Here is a 17,970-nt window from a genome sequence, read left to right on the forward strand (position 1 = left end):
TTCAGGTTCCGGTTCCGGTTCCGGTTACACAGGTTAATAAAGTGTAAATGTGGGGGTCCTTGACAAGAAAAGGTTTGGGAACCACTGTTGTAGAGGGACTATAGAATAGATAGATGTTGATAGTATTAAGTTAGTTACTTTGACAGTGTACAAATGGAACCGGTTTTCAGCAGGTCAAATGAGGTACAGAAAACCATATGACTCCCAGGCTGATCTCACTGGGGTAAAACTGTATGAGTTTATTTGTTTAAGAACTAACAATCAATTGAAAAATATATTCTGGATGTGACACTTACAAGCCAAATTAGCGCATTTGGTAGAGCATTAGACTGAAGATCTAAAGGTCCCTGGTTCAATCCAGGCTTTCGGCAGTTGAAATGACGTACAGAAAATCCTACGACTCTTAGGCTGATCTCACTGGGTGAAAAACTTTATGAGTTTTTTTGTTTAAGAAGTAACAAGTAACAGTCAATGTAAAAATAAATACTGGATGTGTTACTTGCAAGCTGTAATAGCTCAGTTGGGAGAGCGTTAGACTGTAGATCTGAAGGTTCCTGGTTCAAACCTGTGATTCGGCAGTTGAAATGAGGTACAGACAACCGTATGACTCTCAAGCTGATCTCACTGTGGGATGAACTGTATGGGTTTTTGTTTAAGAACTAACAATACATTGAAAAATACATTCTGGATGTGTCACTTACAAGCAAACAAACAAAAAAGCAGTGTGAATTGTCTGGAGCCAGTGGCTCAGTGTGTTAGAACACTGTCCACATGTTTGGAAGATGGTGAGTTCAAACCCCAAATAAATCTTTATTTTCAAGACCAATTTCAGAAGAAGAAAACAAACAAAAAAGCAGTGTGCATTGTCTGGAGCCAGTGGCTCAGTGTGTTAGAATGCTGCCACATGATCGGGAGATGGTGAGTCGGCAGTAGAAATGAGGTACAGACAACCGTATGACTCTCAAGCTGATCTCACTGCGGGATGAACTGTATGTGTATATGTTTAAGAACTAACAATGCATTGAAAAATACATTCTGGATGTGTCACTTACAAGCCGAAATAGCTCAGTTGGAAGAGCATTAGACTGAAGATCTAAACATCCCTAGTTCAATCCTGTGTTTCGGCAGTTGAAATGAGTTACCAAAAACTGTATATAGTTTCGGAAGACTTACTATAATATGTTGTTTTTCATGATTTTGAAGGATAAAAAAAGACATACTATAGTTCATGGGTTTGTAAGACATACATGTGTACTTCATGATTTGGAGGATTAAAAAATATCAGCCAAACACTCAACTATTTACTGTGAAGTTTTCCTTTCCACACTGACATCAAGTGGCCTGGAAATTCCAGCTGAACTGTGTGCCGCTAAGCGGCCCAGCGGATAAATCACAAGTTATCTGTAGAGTACCTTGTAGAATTGTGCTAGTTCAAACCCAACACACTCAGTAGGAAGGTGCTGGTTTTTGACGTGCCAATCATTCTGATTGACAGATTCCTTGGCCAATCAGATCGGTCTGCCTTCAGCCAATCCTAGGGCTCCTTACATTGTCTCGTCCAATCAAATGGTCGCAGACCCGGACCACTTCCTTGTTTATAACTGGATGAAATACTCTGACCTGTTTTAGATTTATAGTGATTCTTCAACTTAATTTTCTTCATTTTCACAGTTTTTGACGTTTTATTAATATAATTGATCATTCTAGATCACTGCTAGATCTGTAACAATCTTCTCTTATGGGGTTAGGGTTAGGGTTAGGGTTAGGTTCAGGTTCAGGTTCAGGTTCAGGTTCCGGTTCCGGTTCCGGTTCCACAGGTTAATAAAGTGTAAATGTGGGGGTCCTTGACAAGAAAAGGTTTGGGAACCACTGTTGTAGAGGGACTATAGAATAGATAGATGTTGATAGTATTAAGTTAGTTACTTTGACAGTGTACAAATGGAACCGGTTTTCAGCAGGTCAAATGAGGTACAGAAAACCATATGACTCCCAGGCTGATCTCACTGGGGGAAAACTGTATGAGTTTATTTGTTTAAGAACTAACAATCAATTGAAAAATATATTCTGGATGTGACACTTACAAGCCAAATTAGCGCATTTGGTAGAGCATTAGACTGAAGATCTAAAGGTCCCTGGTTCAATCCAGGCTTTCGGCAGTTGAAATGAGGTACAGAAAATCCTACGACTCTTAGGCTGATCTCACTGGGTGAAAAACTTTATGAGTTTTTTTGTTTAAGAAGTAACAAGTAACAGTCAATGTAAAAATAAATACTGGATGTGTTACTTGCAAGCTGTAATAGCTCAGTTGGGAGAGCGTTAGACTGTAGATCTGAAGGTTCCTGGTTCAAACCTGTGATTCGGCAGTTGAAATGAGGTACAGACAACCGTATGACTCTCAAGCTGATCTCACTGTGGGATGAACTGTATGGGTTTTTGTTTAAGAACTAACAATACATTGAAAAATATATTCTGGATGTGACACTTACAAGCAAACAAACAAAAAAGCAGTGTGAATTGTCTGGAGCCAGTGGCTCAGTGTGTTAGAACACTGTCCACATGATCGGGAGATGGTGAGTCGGCAGTAGAAATGAGGTACAGACAACCGTATGACTCTCAAGCTGATCTCACTGCGGGATGAACTGTATGTGTTTATGTTTAAGAACTAACAATGCATTGAAAAATACATTCTGGAAGTGTCACTTACAAGCCGAAATAGCTCAGTTGGAAGAGCATTAGACTGAAGATCTAAACGTCCCTAGTTCAATCCTGTGTTTCGGCAGTTGAAATGAGTTACCAAAAACTGTATATAGTTTCGGAAGACTTACTATAATATGTTGTTTTTCATGATTTTGAAGGATAAAAAAAGACATACTATAGTTCATGGGTTTGTAAGACATACATGTGTACTTCATGATTTGGAGGATTAAAAAATATCAGCCAAACACTCAACTATTTACTGTGAAGTTTTCCTTTCCACACTGACATCAAGTGGCCTGGAAATTCCAGCTGAACTGTGTGCCGCTAAGTGGCCCAGCGGATAAATCATAAGTTATCTGTAGAGTACCTTGTAGAATTGTGCTAGTTCAAACCCAACACACTCAGTAGGAAGTTTTTGACGTGCCAATCATTCTGATTGACAGATTCCTTGGCCAATCAGATCGGTCTGCCTTCAGCCAATCCTAGGGCTCCTTACATTGTCTCGTCCAATCAAATGGTCGCAGACCCGGACCACTTCCTTGTTTATACCTGGATGAAATACTCTGACCTGTTTTAGATTTATAGTGATTCTTCAACTTCATTTTCTTCATTTTCACAGTTTTTGATGTTTTATTAATATAATTGATCATTCTAGATCACTGCTAGATCTGTAACAATCTTCTCTTATGGGGTTAGGGTTAGGGTTAGGGTTAGGGTTAGGGTTAGGTTCAGGTTCAGGTTCAGGTTCCACAGGTTAAAAAAGTGTAAATGTGGGGGTCCTTGACAAGAAAAGGTTTGGGAACCACTGTTGTAGAGGGACTATAGAATAGATAGATGTTGATAGTATTAAGTTAGTTACTTTGACAGTGTACAAATGGAACCGGTTTTCAGCAGGTCAAATGAGGTACAGAAAACCATATGACTCCCAGGCTGATCTCACTGGGGGAAAACTGTATGAGTTTATTTGTTTAAGAACTAACAATCAATTGAAAAATATATTCTGGATGTGACACTTAGCGCATTTGGTAGAGCATTAGACTGAAGATCTAAAGGTCCCTGGTTCAATCCAGGCTTTCGGCAGTTGAAATGAGGTACAGAAAATCCTATGACTCTTAGGCTGATCTCACTGGGTGAAAAACTTTATGAGTTTTTTTGTTTAAGAAGTAACAAGTAACAGTCAATGTAAAAATAAATACTGGATGTGTTACTTGCAAGCTGTAATAGCTCAGTTGGGAGAGCGTTAGACTGTAGATCTGAAGGTTCCTGGTTCAAACCTGTGATTTGGCAGTTGAAATGAGGTACAGACAACCGTATGACTCTCAAGCTGATCTCACTGTGGGATGAACTGTATGGGTTTTTGTTTAAGAACTAACAATACATTGAAAAATACATTCTGGATGTGTCACTTACAAGCAAACAAACAAAAAAGCAGTGTGAATTGTCTGGAGCCAGTGGCTCATTGTGTTAGAACACTGTCCACATGTTTGGGAGATGGTGAGTTCAAACCCCAAATAAATCTTTATTTTCAAGACCAATTTCAGAAGAAGAAAACAAACAAAAAAGCAGTGTGCATTGTCTGGAGCCAGTGGCTCAGTCTGTTAGAACGCTGCCACATGATCGAGAGATGGTGAGTAGGCAGTAGAAATGAGGTACAGACAACCGTATGACTCTCAAGCTGATCTCACTGCGGGATGAACTGTATGTGTTTATGTTTAAGAACTAACAATGCATTGAAAAATACATTCTGGATGTGTCACTTACAAGCCGAAATAGCTCAGTTGGAAGAGCATTAGACTGAAGATCTAAACGTCCCTAGTTCAATCCTGCGTTTCGGCAGTTGAAATGAGTTACCAAAAACTGTATATAGTTTCGGAAGACTTACTATAATATGTTGTTTTTCATGATTTTGAAGGATAAAAAAAGACATACTATAGTTCATGGGTTTGGAAGACATACATGTGTACTTCATGATTTGGAGGATTAAAAAATATCAGCCAAACACTCAACTATTTACTGTGAAGTTTTCCTTTCCACACTGACATCAAGTGGCCTGGAAATTCCAGCTGAACTGTGTGCCGCTAAGTGGCCCAGCGGATAAATCACAAGTTATCTGTAGAGTACCTTGTAGAATTGTGCTAGTTCAAACCCAACACACTCAGTAGGAAGGTGCTGGTTTTTGACGTGCCAATCATTCTGATTGACAGATTCCTTGGCCAATCAGATCGGTCTGCCTTCAGCCAATCCTAGGGCTCCTTACATTGTCTCGTCCAATCAAATGGTCGCAGACCCGGACCACTTCCTTGTTTATAACTGGATGAAATACTCTGACCTGTTTTAGATTTATAGTGATTCTTCAACTTCATTTTCTTCATTTTCACAGTTTTTGACATTTTATTAATATAATTGATCATTCTAGATCACTGCTAGATCTGTAACAATCTTCTCTCATGGGGTTAGGGTTAGGGTTAGGGTTAGGGTTAGGGTTAGGGTTAGGGTTAGGGTTAGGGTTAGGGTTAGGGTTGGGTTCAGGTTCAGGTTCCGCTTCCACAGGTTAATTAAGTGTAAATGTGGGGGTCCTTGACAAGAAAAGGTTTGGGAACCACTGTTGTAGAGGGACTATAGAATAGATAGATGTTGCTAGTATTAAGTTAGTTACTTTGACAGTGTACAAATGGAACCGGTTTTCAGCAGGTCAAATGAGGTACAGAAAACCATATGACTCCCAGGCTGATCTCACTGGGGGAAAACTGTATGAGTTTATTTGTTTAAGAACTAACAATCAATTGAAAAATATATTCTGGATGTGACACTTACAAGCCAAATTAGCGCATTTGGTAGAGCATTAGACTGAAGATCTAAAGGTCCCTGGTTCAATCCAGGCTTTCGGCAGTTGAAATGAGGTACAGAAAATCCTACGACTCTTAGGCTGATCTCACTGGGTGAAAAACTTTATGAGTTTTTTTGTTTAAGAAGTAACAAGTAACAGTCAATGTAAAAATAAATACTGGATGTGTTACTTGCAAGCTGTAATAGCTCAGTTGGGAGAGCGTTAGACTGTAGATCTGAAGGTTCCTGGTTCAAACCTGTGATTCGGCAGTTGAAATGAGGTACAGACAACCGTATGACTCTCAAGCTGATCTCACTGTGGGATGAACTGTATGGGTTTTTGTTTAAGAACTAACAATACATTGAAAAATACATTCTGGATGTGTCACTTACAAGCAAACAAACAAAAAAGCAGTGTGAATTGTCTGGAGCCAGTGGCTCAGTGTGTTAGAACACTGTCCACATGTTTGGAAGATGGTGAGTTCAAACCCCAAATGAATCTTTATTTTCAAGACCAATTTCAGAAGAAGAAAACAAACAAAAAAGCAGTGTGCATTGTCTGGAGCCAGTGGCTCAGTGTGTTAGAACGCTGCCACATGATCGGGAGATGGTGAGTCGGCAGTAGAAATGAGGTCCAGACAACCGTATGACTCTCAAGCTGATCTCACTGCGGGATGAACTGTATGTGTTTATGTTTAAGAACTAACAATGCATTGAAAAATACATTCTGGATGTGTCACTTACAGGCCGAAATAGCTCAGTTGGAAGAGCATTAGACTGAATATCTAAACGTCCCTAGTTCAATCCTGTGTTTCGGCAGTTGAAATTAGTTACCAAAAACTGTATATAGTTTCGGAAGACTTACTATAATATGTTTTTTTTCATGATTTTGAAGGATAAAAAAAGACATACTATAGTTCATGGGTTTGTAAGACATACATGTGTACTTCATGATTTGGAGGATTAAAAAATATCAGCCAAACACTCAACTATTTACTGTGAAGTTTTCCTTTCCACACTGACATCAAGTGGCCTGGAAATTCCAGCTGAACTGTGTGCTGCTAAGTGGCCCAGCGGATAAATCACAAGTTATCTGTAGAGTACCTTGTAGAATTGTGCTAGTTCAAACCCAACACACTCAGTAGGAAGGTGCTGGTTTTTGACGTGCCAATCATTCTGATTGACAGATTCCTTGGCCAATCAGATCGGTCTGCCTTCAGCCAATCCTAGGGCTCCTTACATTGTCTCGTCCAATCAAATGGTCGCAGACCCGGACCACTTCCTTGTTTATAACTGGATGAAATACTCTGACCTGTTTTAGATTTATAGTGATTCTTCAACTTCATTTTCTTCATTTTCACAGTTTTTGACGTTTTATTAATATAATTGATCATTCTAGATCACTGCTAGATCTGTAACAATCTTCTCTTATGGGGTTAGGGTTAGGGTTAGGGTTAGGGTTAGGGTTAGGGTTAGGGTTAGGGTTAGGTTCAGGTTCAGGTTCAGGTTCCGCTTCCACAGGTTAATAAAGTGTAAATGTGGGGGTCCTTGACAAGAAAAGGTTTGGGAACCACTGTTGTAGAGGGACTATAGAATAGATAGATGTTGCTAGTATTAAGTTAGTTACTTTGACAGTGTACAAATGGAACCGGTTTTCAGCAGGTCAAATGAGGTACAGAAAACCATATGACTCCCAGGCTGATCTCACTGGGGGAAAACTGTATGAGTTTATTTGTTTAAGAACTAACAATCAATTGAAAAATATATTCTGGATGTGACACTTACAAGCCAAATTAGCGCATTTGGTAGAGCATTAGACTGAAGATCTAAAGGTCCCTGGTTCAATCCAGGCTTTCGGCAGTTGAAATGAGGTACAGAAAATCCTACGACTCTTAGGCTGATCTCACTGGGTGAAAAACTTTGAGTTTTTTTGTTTAAGAAGTAACAAGTAACAGTCAATGTAAAAATAAATACTGGATGTGTTACTTGCAAGCTGTAATAGCTCAGTTGGGAGAGCGTTAGACTGTAGATCTGAAGGTTCCTGGTTCAAACCTGTGATTCGGCAGTTGAAATGAGGTACAGACAACCGTATGACTCTCAAGCTGATCTCACTGTGGGATGAACTGTATGGGTTTTTGTTTAAGAACTAACAATACATTGAAAAATACATTCTGGATGTGTCACTTACAAGCAAACAAACAAAAAAGCAGTGTGAATTGTCTGGAGCCAGTGGCTCAGTGTGTTAGAACACTGTCCACATGTTTGGAAGATGGTGAGTTCAAACCCCAAATAAATCTTTATTTTCAAGACCAATTTCAGAAGAAGAAAACAAACAAAAAAGCAGTGTGCATTGTCTGGAGCCAGTGGCTCAGTGTGTTAGAACGCTGCCACATGATCGGGAGATGGTGAGTCGGCAGTAGAAATGAGGTCCAGACAACCGTATGACTCTCAAGCTGATCTCACTGCGGGATGAACTGTATGTGTTTATGTTTAAGAACTAACAATGCATTGAAAAATACATTCTGGATGTGTCACTTACAGGCCGAAATAGCTCAGTTGGAAGAGCATTAGACTGAAGATCTAAACGTCCCTAGTTCAATCCTGTGTTTCGGCAGTTGAAATTAGTTACCAAAAACTGTATATAGTTTCGGAAGACTTACTATAATATGTTTTTTTTCATGATTTTGAAGGATAAAAAAAGACATACTATAGTTCATGGGTTTGTAAGACATACATGTGTACTTCATGATTTGGAGGATTAAAAAATATCAGCCAAACACTCAACTATTTACTGTGAAGTTTTCCTTTCCACACTGACATCAAGTGGCCTGGAAATTCCAGCTGAACTGTGTGCTGCTAAGTGGCCCAGCGGATAAATCACAAGTTATCTGTAGAGTACCTTGTAGAATTGTGCTAGTTCAAACCCAACACACTCAGTAGGAAGGTGCTGGTTTTTGACGTGCCAATCATTCTGATTGACAGATTCCTTGGCCAATCAGATCGGTCTGCCTTCAGCCAATCCTAGGGCTCCTTACATTGTCTCGTCCAATCAAATGGTCGCAGACCCGGACCACTTCCTTGTTTATAACTGGATGAAATACTCTGACCTGTTTTAGATTTATAGTGATTCTTCAACTTCATTTTCTTCATTTTCACAGTTTTTGACGTTTTATTAATATAATTGATCATTCTAGATCACTGCTAGATCTGTAACAATCTTCTCTTATGGGGTTAGGGTTAGGGTCAGGGTCAGGGTCAGGGTCAGGGTCAGGGTCAGGGTCAGGTTCAGGTTCAGGTTCAGGTTCAGGTTCCGGTTCCACAGGTTAATAAAGTGTAAATGTGGGGTTCCTTGACAAGAAAAGGTTTGGGAAACACTGTTGTAGAGGGACTATAGAATAGATAGATGTTGATAGTATTAAGTTAGTTACTTTGACAGTGTACAAATGGAACCGGTTTTCAGCAGGTCAAATGAGGTACAGAAAACCATATGACTCCCAGGCTGATCTCACTGGGGGAAAACTGTATGAGTTTATTTGCTTAAGAACTAACAATCAATTGAAAAATATATTCTGGATGTGACACTTACAAGCCAAATTAGCGCATTTGGTAGAGCATTAGACTGAAGATCTAAAGGTCCCTGGTTCAATCCAGGCTTTCGGCAGTTGAAATGAGGTACAGAAAATCCTACGACTCTTAGGCTGATCTCACTGGGTGAAAAACTTTATGAGTTTTTTTGTTTAAGAAGTAACAAGTAACAGTCAATGAAAAAATAAATACTGGATGTGTTACTTGCAAGCTGTAATAGCTCAGTTGGGAGAGCGTTAGACTGTAGATCTGAAGGTTCCTGGTTCAAACCTGTGATTCGGCAGTTGAAATGAGGTACAGACAACCGTATGACTCTCAAGCTGATCTCACTGTGGGATGAACTGTATGAGTTTTTGTTTAAGAACTAACAATACATTGAAAAATACATTCTGGATTTGTCACTTACAAGCAAACAAAAAGCACTTTGCTTTCCACACTTACATCAAATAGCACAAAAAAGCTTTGTAGTAGTATCCAGCAGTTAGCTCAGTGTGATGAGAGGCTGTCCTTGGGAGCCACAGGTCCAGGGTTCAAATCCCACATTAGTCATAACTGTGACACTTTGCTTTGCACACTGATTTCCAGAAGGACAACTTTAAAGCAGCCCAGAAATTCACCATGTTTGTGTGCCTCGGTGGCCCAACGGATAAGTCAGATGATATCAGTAGTATACCTAGTAGAAGTGTGCGGGTTCAAACCCGACATACGACATGCGGTGTTCAAATCACCAACACCTAGAGTAGGCGTGTCCCAGTGGTCTTTCTTTACTGTGACACTTTGCTTTCCACACTTACATCAAATAGCACAAAAAAGCTGTGTAGTAGTATCCAGCAGTTAGCTCAGTGTGATGAGAGGCTGTCCTTGGGAGCCACAGGTCCAGGGTTCAAATCCCACATTAGTCATAACTGTGATACTTTGCTTTGCACACTGATTTCCAGAAGGACAACTTTAAAGCAGCCCAGAAATTCACCATGTTTGTGTGCCTCGGTGGCCCAACGGATAAGTCAGATGATATCCGTTGTATACCTAGTAGAAGTGTGCCGGTTCAAACCCGACATGCGGTGTTCAAATCACCAACACCTAGAGTAGGCGTGTCCCAGCGGTCTTTCTTTACTGTGACACTTTGCTTTCCACACTTACATCAAATAGCACAAAAAAGCAGTGTAGTAGTATCCAGCAGTTAGCTCAGTCTGATGAGAGGCTGTCCTTGGGAGCCACAGGTCCAGGGTTCAAATCCCACATTAGTCATAACTGTGACACTTTGCTTTGCACACTGATTTCCAGAAGGACAACTTTAAAGCAGCCCAGAAATTCAACATGATTGTGTGCCTCAATGGCCCAGCGGATAAGTCAAATGATATCCGTAGTATACCTAGTAGAAGTGTGCCGGTTCAAACCCGACATACTCCTAGTAGGTGGTGATAGTTCAAATCACTGACACTTAGAGTAGGAGTGGCCCAGTGGATAAATCAGATGATATCCATAGTCCGCACCTAGTACAAGGTGCGGGGTTCAGGTAGGATGAGAGTAGCGTGGGCAGGTAGGAGGAGATTAGTGGGGTCAGGTGGGAGGAGAGTAAGGTGGTCAGGTAGGTGGGGCGTCAGGTAGGAGGAGAGCAGGTTGGTCAGGTAGGAGGAGAGTCAGGTTCAGGTAGGAGGAGAGCAGGGTGGTCAGGTAGGAGGACAGTCAGTAGGAAAGGGGAGGGGCCAGGCAGGGGGAGAGTAGGAAGGGGAGGGGCCAGGCAGGGGCAGAGTAGGGAGGGGCCAGGCAGGAGTAGAGTAGGAAGGGGAGGGGCCAGGCAGGAGGAGAGTAGGAAGGGGAGGGGCCAGGCAGGAGAGTAGGAAGGGGAGGAGCCAGGCAGGAGGAGAGCAGGAAGGCGAGGGGCCAGGCAGGAGCAGAGTAGGAAGGGGAGGGGCCAGGCAGGGGGAGAGTAGGAAGGGGAGGGGCCAGGCAGGGGGAGAGTAGGAAGGGGAGGGGCCTGGCAGGAGGAGAGTAGGAAGGGGAGGGGCCTGGCAGGAGGAGAGTAGGAAGGGGAGGGGCCAGGAAGGGGAGGGGCCAGGAAGGGGAGGGGCCAGGCAGGGGGAGAGTAGGAAGGGGAGGGGCCAGGCAGGAGGAGAGTAGGAAGGGGAGGGGCCAGGCAGGGGGAGAGTAGGAAGGGGAGGGGCCAGGCAGGGGGAGAGTAGGAAGGGGAGGGGCCAGGCAGGGGGAGAGTAGGGAGGGGATGCAGAGAAGGCAGAGGGGGTCTTCCTGATTTTTTTTATGAATCTTTTTTTTTTTTTTCCTTTAGAAAATTATAAAAAAAAATCAGGAAGACCCCCTCTGCCTTCTCTGCATCCCCAACCCTACTCTCCCCCTGCCTGGCCCCTCCCCTTCCTACTCTCCCCCTGCCTGGCCCCTCCCCTTCCTACTCTCCTCCTGCCTGGCCCCTCCCCTTCCTACTCTCCCCCTGCCTGGCCCCTCCTCTTCCTACTCTCCCCCTGCCTGGCCCCTCCCCTTCCTACTCTCCCCCTGCCTGGCCCCTCCCCTTCCTACTCTCCTCCTGCCTGGCCCCTCCCCTTCCTACTCTCCTCCTGCCTGGCCCCTCCCCTTCCTACTCTCCCCCTCCTACTCTCCTCCTGCCTGGCCCCTCCCCTTCCTACTCTCCCCCTCCTACTCTCCTCCTGCCTGGCCCCTCCCCTTCCTACTCTCCTCCTGCCAGGCCCCTCCCTTCCTACTCTCCCCCTGCCTGGCCCCTCCCCTTCCTACTCTCCCCCTACCTGGCCCCTCCCCTTCCTACTCTGCTCCTGCCTGGCCCCCCACCTTCCTGCTCTCCTCCTGCCTGGCTCCTCCCCTTCCTGCTCTCCTCCTGCCTGGCCACTCCCCTTCCTACTCTCCTCCTGCCTGGTCCCTCCCCTTCCTACTCTCCTCCTGCCTGGCCCCTCACCTTTCCTACTGACTGAACTCCGCCTCAGGCTACTGTCCTCCTACCTGACCACCCTGCTCTCCTCCTACCTGAACACGACTCTCCTCCTACCTGACCCCCCACATACCTGACCACCTTACTCTGCTCCTACCTGACGCCACTAATCTCCTCCTACCTGCCCACGCTACTCTCCTACCTGAACCCCGCACCTTGTACTAGGTGCGGACTATGGATATCATCTGATTTATCCACTGGGCCACTCCTACTCTAAGTGTCAGTGATTTGAACCATCACCGCCTACTAGGAGTATGTCGGGTTTGAACCGGCACACTTCTACTAGGTATACTACGGATATCATTTGACTTATCCGCTGGGCCATTGAGGCACACAATCATGTTGAATTTCTGGGCTGCTTTAAAGTTGTCCTTCTGGAAATCAGCGTGCAAAGCAAAGTGTCACAGTTATGACTAATGTGGGATTTGAACCCTGGACCTGTGGCTCCCAAGGACAGCCTCTCATCAGACTGAGCTAACTGCTGGATACTACTACACAGCTTTTTTGTGCTATTTGATGGAAGTGTGGAAAGCAAAGTGTCACAGTAAAGAAAGACCGCTGGGACACGCCTACTCTAGGTGTTGGTGATTTGAACACCTCATGTCGGGTTTGAACCGGCACACTTCTACTAGGTATACTACGGATATCATCTGACTTATCCGTTGGGCCACCAAGGCACACAAACATGGTGAATTTCTGGGCTGCTTTAAAGTTGTCCTTCTGGAAATCAGTGTGCAAAGCAAAGTGTCACAGTTATGACTAATGTGGGATTTGAACACTGGACCTGTGGCTCCCAAGGACAGCCTCTCATCACACTGAGCTAACTGCTGGATACTACTACACAGCTTTTTTGTGCTATTTGATGTAAGTGTGGAAAGCAAAGTGTCACAGTAAAGAAAGACCGCTGGGACACACCTACTCTAGGTGTTGGTGATTTGAACACCGCATGTCTGGTTTGAACCGGCACAGTTCTACTAGGTATACTACGGATATCATCTGACTTATCCGTTGGGCCACTGAGGCACACAAACATGGTGAATTTCTGGGCTGCTTTAAAGTTGTCCTTCTGGAAATCAGTGTGCAAAGCAAAGTGTCACAGTTATGACTAATGTGGGATTTGAACCCTGGACCTGTGGCTCCCAAGGACAGCCTCTCATCACACTGAGCTAACTGCTGGATACTACTACACAGCTTTTTTGTGCTATTTGATGTAAGTGTGGAAAGCAAAGTGTCACAGTAAAGAACGACCGCTGGGACACACCTACTCTAGGTGTTGGTGATTTGAACACCGCATGTCGGGTTTGAACCGGCACACTTCTACTAGGTATACTACGGATATCATCTGACTTATCCGTTGGGCCACCGAGGCACAAAAACATGGTGAATTTCTGGGCTGCTCTAAAGTTGTCCTTCTGGAAATCAGTGTGCAAAGCAAAGTGTCACAGTTATGACTAATGTGGGATTTGAACCCTGGACCTGGGGCTCCCAAGGACAGCCTCTCATCACACTGAGCTAACTGCTGGATACTACTACACAGCTTTTTTGTGCTATTTGATGTAAGTGTGGAAAGCAACGTGCTTTTTTGTTTGCTTGTAAGTGACAAATCCAGAATGTATTTTTCAATGTATTGTTAGTTCTTAAACAAAAACTCATACAGTTCATCCCACAGTGAGATCAGCTTGAGAGTCATACGGTTGTCTGTACCTCATTTCTACTGCCGACTCACCATCTCTCGATCATGTGGCAGCGTTCTAACACACTGAGCCACTGGCTCCAGACAATGCACACTGCTTTTTTGTTTGTTTTCTTCTTCTGAAATTGGTCTTGAAAATAAAGATTTATTTGGGGTTTGAACTCACCATCTCCCAAACATGTGGACAGTGTTCTAACACACTGAGCCACTGGCTCCAGACAATTCACACTGCTTTTTTGTTTGTTTGCTTGTAAGTGACACATCCAGAATGTATTTTTCAATGTATTGTTAGTTCTTAAACAAAAACCCATACAGTTCATCCCACAGTGAGATCAGCTTGAGAGTCATACGGTTGTCTGTACCTCATTTCAACTGCCGAATCACAGGTTTGAACCAGGAACCTTCAGATCTACAGTCTAACGCTCTCCCAACTGAGCTATTAAAGCTTGCAAGTAACACATCCAGTATTTATTTTTACATTGACTGTTACTTGTTACTTCTTAAACAAAAAAACTCATAAAGTTTTTCACCCAGTGAGATCAGCCTAAGAGTCGTAGGATTTTCTGTACCTCATTTCAACTGCCGAAAGCCTGGATTGAACCAGGGACCTTTAGATCTTCAGTCTAATGCTCTACCAAATGCGCTAAGTGTCACATCCAGAATATATTTTTCAATTGATTGTTAGTTCTTAAACAAATAAACTCATAGAGTTTTCCCCCAGTGAGATCAGCCTGGGAGTCATATGGTTTTCTGTACCTCATTTGACCTGCTGAAAACCGGTTCCATTTGTACACTGTCAAAGTAACTAACTTAATACTATCAACATCTATCTATTCTATAGTCCCTCTACAACAGTGGTTCCCAAACCTTTTCTTGTCAAGGACCCCCACATTTACACTTTTTTAACCTGTGGAACCTGAACCTGAACCTGAACCTGAACCTAACCCTAACCCTAACCCTAACCCTAACCCTAACCCTAACCCTAACCCTAACCCTAACCCTAACCCTAACCCTAACCCCATGAGAGAAGATTGTTACAGATCTAGCAGTGATCTAGAATGATCAATTATATTAATAAAATGTCAAAAACTGTGAAAATGAAGAAAATGAAGTTGAAGAATCACTATAAATCTAAAACAGGTCAGAGTATTTCATCCAGTTATAAACAAGGAAGTGGTCCGGGTCTGCGACCATTTGATTGGACGAGACAATGTAAGGAGCCCTAGGATTGGCTGAAGGCAGACCGATCTGATTGGCCAAGGAATCTGTCAATCAGAATGATTGGCACGTCAAAAACCAGCACCTTCCTACTGAGTGTGTTGGGTTTGAACTAGCACAATTCTACAAGGTACTCTACAGATAACTTGTGATTTATCCGCTGGGCCACTTAGCGGCACACAGTTCAGCTGGAATTTCCAGGCCACTTGATGTCAGTGTGGAAAGGAAAACTTCACAGTAAATAGTTGTGTTTGGCTGATATTTTTTAATCCTCCAAATCATGAAGTACACATGTATGTCTTCCAAACCCATGAACTATAGTATGTCTTTTTTTATCCTTCAAAATCATGAAAAACAACATATTATAGTAAGTCTTCCGAAACTATATACAGTTTTTGGTAACTCATTTCAACTGCCGAAACGCAGGATTGAACTAGGGACGTTTAGATCTTCAGTCTAATGCTCTTCCAACTGAGCTATTTCGGCTTGTAAGTGACACATCCAGAATGTATTTTTCAATGCATTGTTAGTTCTTAAACATAAACACATACAGTTCATCCCGCAGTGAGATCAGCTTGAGAGTCATACGGTTGTCTGTACCTCATTTCTACTGCCGACTCACCATCTCTCGATCATGTGGCAGCGTTCTAACACACTGAGCCACTGGCTCCAGACAATGCACACTGCTTTTTTGTTTGTTTTCTTCTTCTGAAATTGGTCTTGAAAATAAAGATTTATTTGGGGTTTGAACTCACCATCTCCCAAACATGTGGACAGTGTTCTAACACACTGAGCCACTGGCTCCAGACAATTCACACTGCTTTTTTGTTTGTTTGCTTGTAAGTGACACATCCAGAATGTATTTTTCAATGTATTGTTAGTTCTTAAACAAAAACCCATACAGTTCATCCCACAGTGAGATCAGCTTGAGAGTCATACGGTTGTCTGTACCTCATTTCAACTGCCAAATCACAGGTTTGAACCAGGAACCTTCAGATCTACAGTCTAACGCTCTCCCAACTGAGCTATTACAGCTTGCAAGTAACACATCCAGTATTTATTTTTACATTGACTGTTACTTGTTACTTCTTAAACAAAAAAACTCATAAAGTTTTTCACCCAGTGAGATCAGCCTAAGAGTCATAGGATTTTCTGTACCTCATTTCAACTGCCGAAAGCCTGGATTGAACCAGGGACCTTTAGATCTTCAGTCTAATGCTCTACCAAATGCGCTAAGTGTCACATCCAGAATATATTTTTCAATTGATTGTTAGTTCTTAAACAAATAAACTCATACAGTTTTCCCCCAGTGAGATCAGCCTGGGAGTCATATGGTTTTCTGTACCTCATTTGACCTGCTGAAAACCGGTTCCATTTGTACACTGTCAAAGTAACTAACTTAATACTATCAACATCTATCTATTCTATAGTCCCTCTACAACAGTGGTTCCCAAACCTTTTCTTGTCAATGACCCCCACATTTACACTTTTTTAACCTGTGGAACCTGAACCTGAACCTGAACCTGAACCTGAACCTGAACCTAACCCTAACCCTAACCCTAACCCTAACCCCATAAGAGAAGATTGTTACAGATCTAGCAGTGATCTAGAATGATCAATTATATTAATAAAACGTCAAAAACTGTGAAAATGAAGAAAATGAAGTTGAAGAATCACTATAAATCTAAATAATAGATATAATATAAGGTCAGAGTATTTCATCCAGTTATAAACAAGGAAGTGGTCCGGGTCTGCGACCATTTGATTGGACGAGACAATGTAAGGAGCCCTAGGATTGGCTGAAGGCAGACCGATCTGATTGGCCAAGGAATCTGTCAATCAGAATGATTGGCACGTCAAAAACCAGCACCTTCCTACTGAGTGTGTTGGGTTTGAACTAGCACAATTCTACAAGGTACTCTACAGATAACTTGTGATTTATCCGCTGGGCCACTTAGCAGCACACAGTTCAGCTGGAATTTCCAGGCCACTTGATGTCAGTGTGGAAAGGAAAACTTCACAGTAAATAGTTGAGTGTTTGGCTGATATTTTTTAATCCTCCAAATCATGAAGTACACATGTTTGTCTTACAAACCCATGAACTATAGTATGTCTTTTTTTATCCTTCAAAATCATGAAAAAAAAACATATTATAGTAAGTCTTCCGAAACTATATACAGTTTTTGGTAACTAATTTCAACTGCCGAAACACAGGATTGAACTAGGGACGTTTAGATCTTCAGTCTAATGCTCTTCCAACTGAGCTATTTCGGCCTGTAAGTGACACATACAGAATATATTTTTCAATGCATTGCTAGTTCTTAAACATAAACACATACAGTTCATCCCGCAGTGAGATCAGCTTGAGAGTCATACGGTTGTCTGGACCTCATTTCTACTGCCAACTCAACATCTCCCGATCATGTGGCAGCGTTCTAACACACTGAGCCACTGGCTCCAGACAATGCACACTGCTTTTTTGTTTGTTTTCTTCTTCTGAAATTGGTCTTGAAAATAAAGATTTATTTGGGGTTTGAACTCACCATCTTCCAAACATGTGGACAGTGTTCTAACACACTGAGCCACTGGCTCCAGACAATTCACACTGCTTTTTTGTTTGTTTGCTTGTAAGTGACACATCCAGAATGTATTTTTCAATGTATTGTTAGTTCTTAAACAAAAACCCATACAGTTCATCCCACAGTGAGATCAGCTTGAGAGTCATACGGTTGTCTGTACCTCATTTCAACTGCCGAATCACAGGTTTGAACCAGGAACCTTCAGATCTACAGTCTAACGCTCTCCCAACTGAGCTATTACAGCTTGCAAGTAACACATCCAGTATTTATTTTTACATTGACTGTTACTTGTTACTTCTTAAACAAAAAAACTCATAAAGTTTTTCACCCAGTGAGATCAGCCTAAGAGTCGTAGGATTTTCTGTACCTCATTTCAACTGCCGAAAGCCTGGATTGAACCAGGGACCTTTAGATCT

The sequence above is a fragment of the Protomyctophum parallelum genome, assembly GCF_964188405.1.
Source record: "Protomyctophum parallelum genome assembly, chromosome: 8".
NCBI classification, from domain to species: Eukaryota; Metazoa; Chordata; class Actinopteri; order Myctophiformes; family Myctophidae; genus Protomyctophum; species Protomyctophum parallelum.